General features: G+C 34.2%; 1 long non-coding RNA gene across 1 annotated transcript in view; it reads right to left on the reverse strand.

The window, feature by feature from the left end:
* Positions 1–8337, reverse strand: part of LOC111085135 — a 97541-nt gene extending 89204 nt beyond the window's left edge. Inside the window, exon 1 of the long non-coding RNA XR_002609979.1 lies at positions 7964–8337. This is a non-coding gene — a long non-coding RNA (uncharacterized LOC111085135). The remainder of the gene's footprint in view (positions 1–7963) is intronic.
* Positions 8338–8852: the final 515 nt, after the last annotated feature.

Below are 8852 nucleotides of genomic sequence, written 5' to 3' on the forward strand. Positions count from 1 at the left end.
GATAAAGTCATCTGAACGAAATATGCTGAACCATCGTTGACACTTACGAACATTCAAAATATTTCCATAAACATCTTTGATATTATTTGTAGCTACAGAGGCATTGTTTCCCTTCTTGTATTCAAACAGCATTACATGCCGAATGTGTATCTCGTCGTGTGCCATCACTATAAGGGATTAGAGTATACTAAACTTTACACATTATATAGGCTACGTTAACATGACTTTTAGGCGGTTCGTTTTTGGGGTGTGGTTAATGAAAGAGTTTCAAAACGCAACATTAATTTCTTGACCACCTAATATTATTATCCTTACTATTGCTTGGGTAATCTCATTTATGTATAATTCTCAATGGCGTTTCGAGCTGTGGTGAACTTACAGCTCTGATGAACACTCAGCAGTAATGAGCGTACAATAATGATGAACATACAGCTGTGGTAGATTTAAAGTATCGATGAACATACAGCATTGATGAAAGTACAGTTTCATAAACTTAAACAGTTTTCTCAAAAGTAGGGTTATACGTAAGGCTAAGCCGTAAGTATCCAGTGAGTTTTACTTATCTTATTAATTTACTTAAGTAAACATGAGCATGAGAACACAAAAAGAAACGTTTATTCATGCAAGAACGTTTGTATAAAACCACATGTATAAACCACAAGATGACAAAAAACAAACACTCATGAACTGTTACAAAGTGTTGTAAATCCTCAAGCTGTTGAACTTTTTCGAGTGCTGGTTCTGGTTTCTTTCGCGATTTAATTGACGTGCTTATGGTATTAGATACCTATGAGAAAAAAATATTTTCCGTGTGTATTTATACGTAAATAATCCGTACTAAACATAGAGAATATATTAATTAGTAATATTTAAATGAGACACATATCACAATACAGTATGGTTTTAATACACGGGTCATTCAGTACTTTAATCATTCAAGACATTACAGGATAAGTTGCTTTGGTGACAGTTTATGGAATTATTTACCTAATAAGCTAGCTACAATACTATACGGCAAAAAAAAAGAAAGAGACATGATCAATTGTTTAGAGAGAGGCAGAGACGAAAATAGGCCAATTTCTAGTGGTATATATATATTGTACATTTGGAATAGATGAACAGAATAAAGAAATATAGACGATTTTTCTCTCGAACGCTGACTTTTGCAATGTAGGGAGAGTTTTAGTTCAATTTTAGTTTGACTCTTTGCTCAGTATCATAAACGCATTACGTAAGCCAGACAACTTCAAGGTGAAATATTTCAACTTTGTGCTTTTTTTTGACGCAATTCGAAATAATTCTTTCCTCAACGAACAGACACACCCTGATAATTTTGTGTCCACTTTATTATTTGTTATTGATAATGGTTATGAAATAATGGAAGCGAATTAAATAATCCCTTTAGTACTGTGTGGTGACTTCAAGATAACGCATTCTTTTGCCAGGGCAACGCGTTTCGAGCTTAAGAAAAGTGCGCCTATCCAGAAGAGTGCTTGTGTCCACGTGAAGACGGTCGTGCGCAAATTACTCTTGCATAAGGCATCAGCTTTTGTAATTTAGCGACCGCGCGTGCAGTTCACTGTATAACTTGGCTGATAACTTCGTGTAATCAAAGGTATATCCAACAAAACCCAGTTACCATGACAACCATTGAGTCATCCTGCACCTACGTATTTACTTCCTAAATTTCTTGACACAGAATTTACTTATCGTTGTTGCCCACCTCAAGCTCAAAACAAAGTCCAGATAGATAGATACACACTTCTATTGTTTAAAATAATAACAAATGACTTCTCTTCTCAAGCAGCGCGGGCCTTTAATGTTTTCCATCAAGCATATAAATTTGAAAATTAGATTTGCTCTGCGTAGATAAAAGACTTTAATTTTTAGGGCGTTTGTTGTTATAGAATAGATTTCTGGCTTCTATTGTCTGTGTCTCTTATACAACAACAGTTAGTTGATTGAAAGAAAAGCAGGCAGTACATTACATGTCTGTTTTACGGCGTTTTCTCCCTTCTCTCGCAGAAAATTTATTATCTTATTAGAAACAGTATCGGCGAACTCATTCTGAATGTACAGCGATCCCAGCCTTAGCTATTGTTACGTGCTTTTACACGTGTAGAGATTAGATACTAAAACTAGTCAAAGTTAGAAAGTGGAGTGGATATCGTTCCATACCTGTGCATGTATTTAATATGAATATATATTCGAATTATTCAAGTTATTATTCGATTTATTTTATTTACCTTAACGTAACGCGTTCATCTTGTGTCTGTTGAATTTCCATTTTATTTGCCAGTAACAGGTTTATATATATGTATCCAGTGAGAAACATACATACATTTATATATATATATATATCCACATTATATTAGCTATTATAAAATTTTGAGGGAAATTAGTATGTTAATCTTTGCCAGTAACAGGTTTATATATATATGTATATATATCCAGGGGAAAACATGCATGCATTTAAATATATATATATATCCACATTATATTAGCTATTATAAAATTTTGATGGAAATTAGTATGTTAATCTTCAGTCTGTATATTTTTATTCTGTTTATCAGTATACGTATGTACATGAATGCGGATATACGTTTCCAAAATATAAGCTTTGTTTTTGATAAATTTTGACGAAATTCGTCATAAATTTTCCTTGGGAGCATGAAAGTGTTAATTCTTTAACACATCTATAGACAAACGTGTAAGGAAGTATGAAAGTAATACCAATACAAATATTCACAAACAAGTTATGTGGGGGAGTGTACGAGTGGTACTCCTTCAACCATCAACATACAAGCTGTGTATAGGAGTATGTAAGTGTTACTAATCCAAATATTTACAGACAAGCTGTCAGCTGTAAAAGGGAATATGCAAGTGTTTCTCCTTCAAACATTTGTAGACAAGCTGTCAGCTGTGAAAAGAAATATGAAAGTGTTACTCCTTCAAACATCTGCAGACAAGTGTGTAAGGGAGTATGGAAGTGTTACTTCTTCAAACATCTGCAGACGAGTGTGTAAGGGAGTATGGAAGTGTTACTCTTCAAACATCTGCAGACAAGTGTGTAAGGGAGTATGGAAGTGTTAGTCCTTCAAACAACTGCAGACAAGTGTGTAAGGGAGTATGGAAGTGTTACTCCTTCAAACATCTGCAGACGAGTGTGTAAGGGAGTATGGAAGTGTTACTCCTTCAAAGTGTGTAAGCTTAAATTTGACTGAACATGTTACTCTCATTATTCAATTTCGCGTAAACACAGAATTGTGTTTAAAAGAGGCGTTATTTTCTGTTGTTCATGGTACTGATTTATTTTTGAAATTTTATACACTGTTGAGAACGGTAAAAGGTATTTTATTATTGAAGCTGTGTATTCAGTTACAGTTGTGCGCATGCATACGCAGGTCTCTCAGCGGCACTACCTTGAGAACGGTAAAAGGTATTTTATTATTGAAGCTGTGTATTCAGTTACAGTTGTGCGCATGCATACGCAGGTCTCTCAGCGGCACTACCTTGAGAACGGTAAAAGGTATTTTATTATTGAAGCTGTGTATTCAGTTACAGTTGTGCGCATGCATACGCAGGTCTCTCAGCGGCACTACCTTTCCCCTATTTATTTTATTTTTTACAAACATGCACTAACTTTGCAAGATAGCCCCAGGTTTTTGTTATTTAGAGTAATGTTGTTTGTTTCAGATTATAGTAATAATCAGATTCCAAATCACTGGTATTCTGTCGGCGTTGTTTTCATCCAAATTGTAATCCATTACAACTCTAGATTGAAAACATTGAACGCAAATACAATTAGCTAATTACATTTCATAAATATGCACATGAAGATCTGAAACTATATTTCTTTATTGCTTGATAACGCAACTAGTAAGGTGTTTATTCAAAATACACCTCAACACTAATATGATTCAGGTAAACGAATAGAAATGGCACACGGACAGACCAAACAACACGGAATGAAAGAAAAGAACCTGAATCTGATCTGATCAGTTATTCAAAGGAGTTTAACTAATGGAAAAATAGGTCAATTTTGTAACTTAATGCAGTTACAATTACATTAATTGATTAAACACTGACAAGTTTCAGCAGTGACAACAAATGCCCTGTTTTCATAATTTTTTCGCTTCACTCATCCCTACTTTTTGAATAATTATTCAAATTGTACTAGGAAGCACGCATCAAGGCACACACACGCGCGCGCGCGTGCGCATACTTACGTGACATTTACTACTGAAATTTACTCTCGTAAATATAGCTGACTGTTTTACAATTTATATCAGGTGTAAACTATTATTTAAAAAAAGAGTGACACATCCACATTAAGTTTATTTTATGCACGAACAGTTGTTCTTATCTACAACTGCTACTGAAATTTCCGTTTTTATTAAGATATAAATAGGAAAATACATTAACCGAAGAAAATGTGTATATATACTTCAATACATATATATAACATCTCGGTCTCTCTCTTCTTTGATCCCTACCCCCGTGGTAAGCTTGTGGGCTTACAACGCTAAAAGTCGGGGTTCGAGTGGATAACGCACGAAACTTTCTATCAAGAAGACCCAGGCTCGAATCAAAGTAACTATCAACACAGAAAAAGTATTTCTAAGGACTTCCTTGAAGATGGCAGTACATTAGTAACTGAAACGTAGGATATAACTAATTAGTAACTAGTTCTATGAAATATGTAAATTGTTAATAATTAGACCTAGGTGATCGTATGGGCTATAAACCTTGACAAAGATTGGTATCTTATTACAACAACCTTACCGTGAGTACACAGATACGTATAGATGGATTAATAATTGAACGGATAAACAAACAAATAGATAGATACATAATTGAATAGAGTTATTTAAACATTTGTTTAACAACAAGTAAATGCTTAAAATGGTCTATTCTTTCAGTGGGGGTGTTTCTGTGAGCCAGAATAGTTTCGGAGAAATCCACTCCTCATCAGTGACCCTGGACACTTACCACCAATGAAATATCAGACCAAACCAAGCCTTTATAGTTGTGAGGTTGTTGTTAAACAAATGTTTAAACAACTCTATTCAATTATTTACCAGCTGCCCAGTGTCGGCTAACAATACGAAAAATGAAATTGTAGCGAGATGCTACAAGTTCTTCAAATACCTATGGAATAATAAGTTTATTTTTTTGTGAGTGTAAAACACTTAAATACACCATTTCGAGATAGATACATAAATTAATGAATGAATACACAAACAAACAGATACATGGATGAATGGTTAAATACAAAGATTAACAATTATTTACTAAACCTAAAAAAATAGTTTGTTTAAAACTTTCTGTAAGTTTTTTTTTCTATATCGGTCTTTTTTCTGTAATTCTAAACAATATTCCTATATATAGGACTTTCGAGTGGATTCTTCTGATATTGTTGATGACTCACAGACCTATTCAGAGATAAAATCGTGATATGTTATTGGTTTGTTTGTTTTGGAAGTTAGCGCAAAGATACACAGGGGCTATCTTAGATAGCCGTCCCTAATTTTGAACTGATAGACTAGAGAAAAGGAAACTGGTCAATATGACCCACCGTCAACCCATGGCTTACTCTAATCCGTTAATCTCCAAGGTGTAGAGCTCCTATCTGCGACAACGAGATGGGAATCATGGACCTTTGAATTCACAGTTCGGGTACCTTAACCACTTGTACCCGCCAGGTCCAATTATCTTATTATAAATATTCAAAAAATTAAGTAACAGCTCAATTGATTTTAACAGTCTGCTTTTAAAACTAAGACAGGTTAATATTTGTCCAAGTAATTCCGATTCCAGCTACATCTATATAATTCTGTTAACAAACAGTATGAAACGACCATGTCATTTCGGGAAAAAATGTTATATTTACTCGACATTTCAACCTACAGCTCCTTCAAGAGTGCTCTGTTAACTTAAGAATGTCTGTAGAACACTCCAGAAGAATCTTTCTAGCGAAATATTGAGTAAATATAACATTTTTTTTTTCTCCAGAAATCTTATGGTCGTTTCACATTGTTTCTTACCCCAAATCTCTCATGTATCCTAGTTGCTTACATAAAGTCAAACTATATCCTAAAAGTAATTATAAAATACCTTAATTCAGTTCGGGTCCCAATTACTAACTTAAAATTTAGTATTGCAAGATTTTGTTGTATTACAATTTTACTCAGAATCAGAGAAAAGTGTGAAACTTCACGATCATATGCATCTCGTCATGACTTACATCATGAAATATTTGTAAATATAATTGAGAAGCAGACCAGTCAAGATTATTCCGTGTTACTGTTTACGATCACATACAAACGGGACTATTACTGGCAAGAGAGACCCACAACGCTCGGCACATATAAGAATCAAGTAGTGTGTCGCCCTCTTTAGGGAAAACTTTCTAAACATCTACAACCTTTCTTCAGTGATCAAAACTCAACCTCTTGTTGAAATAAGTATCTGTGTATATAATTTTTCATCATCTTTAATAACTATAGTATTATTATTCATTTCTTTCCGTATAACTCAGAAACCTATAGCAAGTAATAGACGAGTGAATGTAAAAGTAGTTTTACGGTAGTTTCGTTCTTTCCGAGAAGAGTGTTAAAACTTAAGCAGACTGTAGTTTTAGGTTAAGTACAAAAATATAAAAACATTCGTATAAATGTGTATTTTTTCTTCAAAGATTGGTTGTTTAATGTAAGTAAATTTATTAGTAATAACCATGAACATTAGCTCCACAGTTTCATCTTACAAATATTTACCTGCACAAAGTAAGAAAAAACTGTAAACTATAATTGCTATACATATTTCACTGTTACGTTTTTTTTTTTTACCATACACAAAACTATTTTCTATATACACGTCTATGTAAATATGTGTAGCAACATTGTTTCAGGGCTAAAAGCTATTTAAACTATAGACGCTTTTAGCACTGAATCTAAACTTGTTATCTGGATCGTCTGTACACCAGTGCTATTGTTATGTGGATCGTCTGTACACCAGTGCTATTGCTATCTGGATCGTCTGTACACCAGTGCTATTGTTATGTGGATCGTCTGTACACCAGTGCTATTGTTATCTGGATCGTCTGTACACCAGTGCTATTGTTATCTGGATCGTCTGTACACCAGTGCTATTGTTATCTGGATCGTCTGTACACCAGTGCTATTGCTTTTTAATAATCTTTTATTGTAATTTAAAATTTGATTATAAAGTTATTTTTTGTCTGCGCCTCTTACTGCTACTCAGCCGAACGTCGACTTGTTTTATAATGCATTTTCGTCTGGCTCAAACCTCCCCCCCCCCCTCAATCTCCTCTCCAAGCTCTATCAGCAAGTGTAATCTCTCTTGTCAACTTCTCGTGCTTGCGTTCCGTGTGTGTGTGTTAAGAACGATGGAAGCTAGGCTTCTGCATGGAGTAGCAATTTTATAAATGCGGTATTTTCTTTGTTACACAGCATGCTTAGAATATGCTTTTAGCTCCCGCGGTTTACTGATAACAGTGCACGTGCATCAAATACGAACAAGTACCCAGCTGCTATATGTATAGATAGGAATTAATTTTTTAATCAACTTTTTGTATCAGTATTCTTGGAAATGTTTTCATTTTTAATGCATAATTTAAAACACCGTATGAGCGATATACTTACGAGTTCAATACATTTTCTTTATTGTATAAGAAACAAACAAAAACTCATTTTAGCATCAAAACAATAATTAACGAAATATAGCCTTCAAAAGCATACACGTTACAAGGATTCCTAAAGAGGGTTTCTCATGCCACACCCTCACAACGAAACATTTGATCACCAATTATCAAACCGTTCCACTTATTACCAAAGATTTAGGTTAGTATTGATTCCAAGTGGTAGAAGACTGATCATCTAACTAGACTATAATCTAAATCCCAAAAGCATATTTTCTAAAACTATAAAGAAGGTAATCTCACCACTGCCGTAGGCATTTGCAACTGACTCTTGTCGCTATCTGGAGATCCAGGTGTGTCCAAACTGCAACCATAATTCATCGCGTAGTGATGCATTGGTCTACCCCAGAACAAGACATCCTCCTCGGTATTCCTCTTCGGAGCTAATGTTAGGGTGCATACAGCTGCTAAGAACATCAAGTCTGCTAAGGTTCTTACAAAGTCTGATGCTGTGTCTTACAGTCACCGCTACTCAACATCAGCCTGTATTCATGGTCCAGCCTCCTTAGTCTATAGCTGTAGCCTTCCCCGCGCTAGTGGCGAAATACTCGTTGTTTGTACAGGTAATGTTCGATCATCCCGGAAGATTTGTTCACTGCATGAGCAGCAGCATTTCCGAGTTTTCAAGGCAATGTGCCTCGTTTATAACCTATAAACATATTTTGTGTCCCGAAAATTTTAAATTCTTAACGTCTTATTAGATATCTATCTGTCTGTCCATCCCTTTATTTATGTAGTCTGTATTTTAATTGTAAAAATAAAATATCAATTTACTTATATGTAAAACAACACTTACATTTCGATAAAAAAAATGTTTAAAATTCTTAGCATCACAACAACAACAATAATAATAAGAATAACGCATGTCAAAGATACATATTATCAACCAACAAAAATAGTTTTCACATTATCGAATCAGAGCAATATAAAAAGCATTGTTTCGTTAAAGACTAAGATTTTAGTTTAAGCTAAAGAATACAAGATAAGAACAAACATTTATAACGCTTTTCATTCTCACAAAACATGGCCCCCTTAAGAACGGAATGAAATATTCAATTACTTCTCAATTAATGAAAACTAAAATTACTAAACAATTACTAAAACTCAATATTATGTAAAAAACAAATTGTAA

Source organism: Limulus polyphemus, unplaced genomic scaffold, assembly GCF_000517525.1.
Source record: "Limulus polyphemus unplaced genomic scaffold, Limulus_polyphemus-2.1.2 Scaffold250, whole genome shotgun sequence".
Lineage (NCBI taxonomy): Eukaryota > Metazoa > Arthropoda > Merostomata > Xiphosura > Limulidae > Limulus > Limulus polyphemus.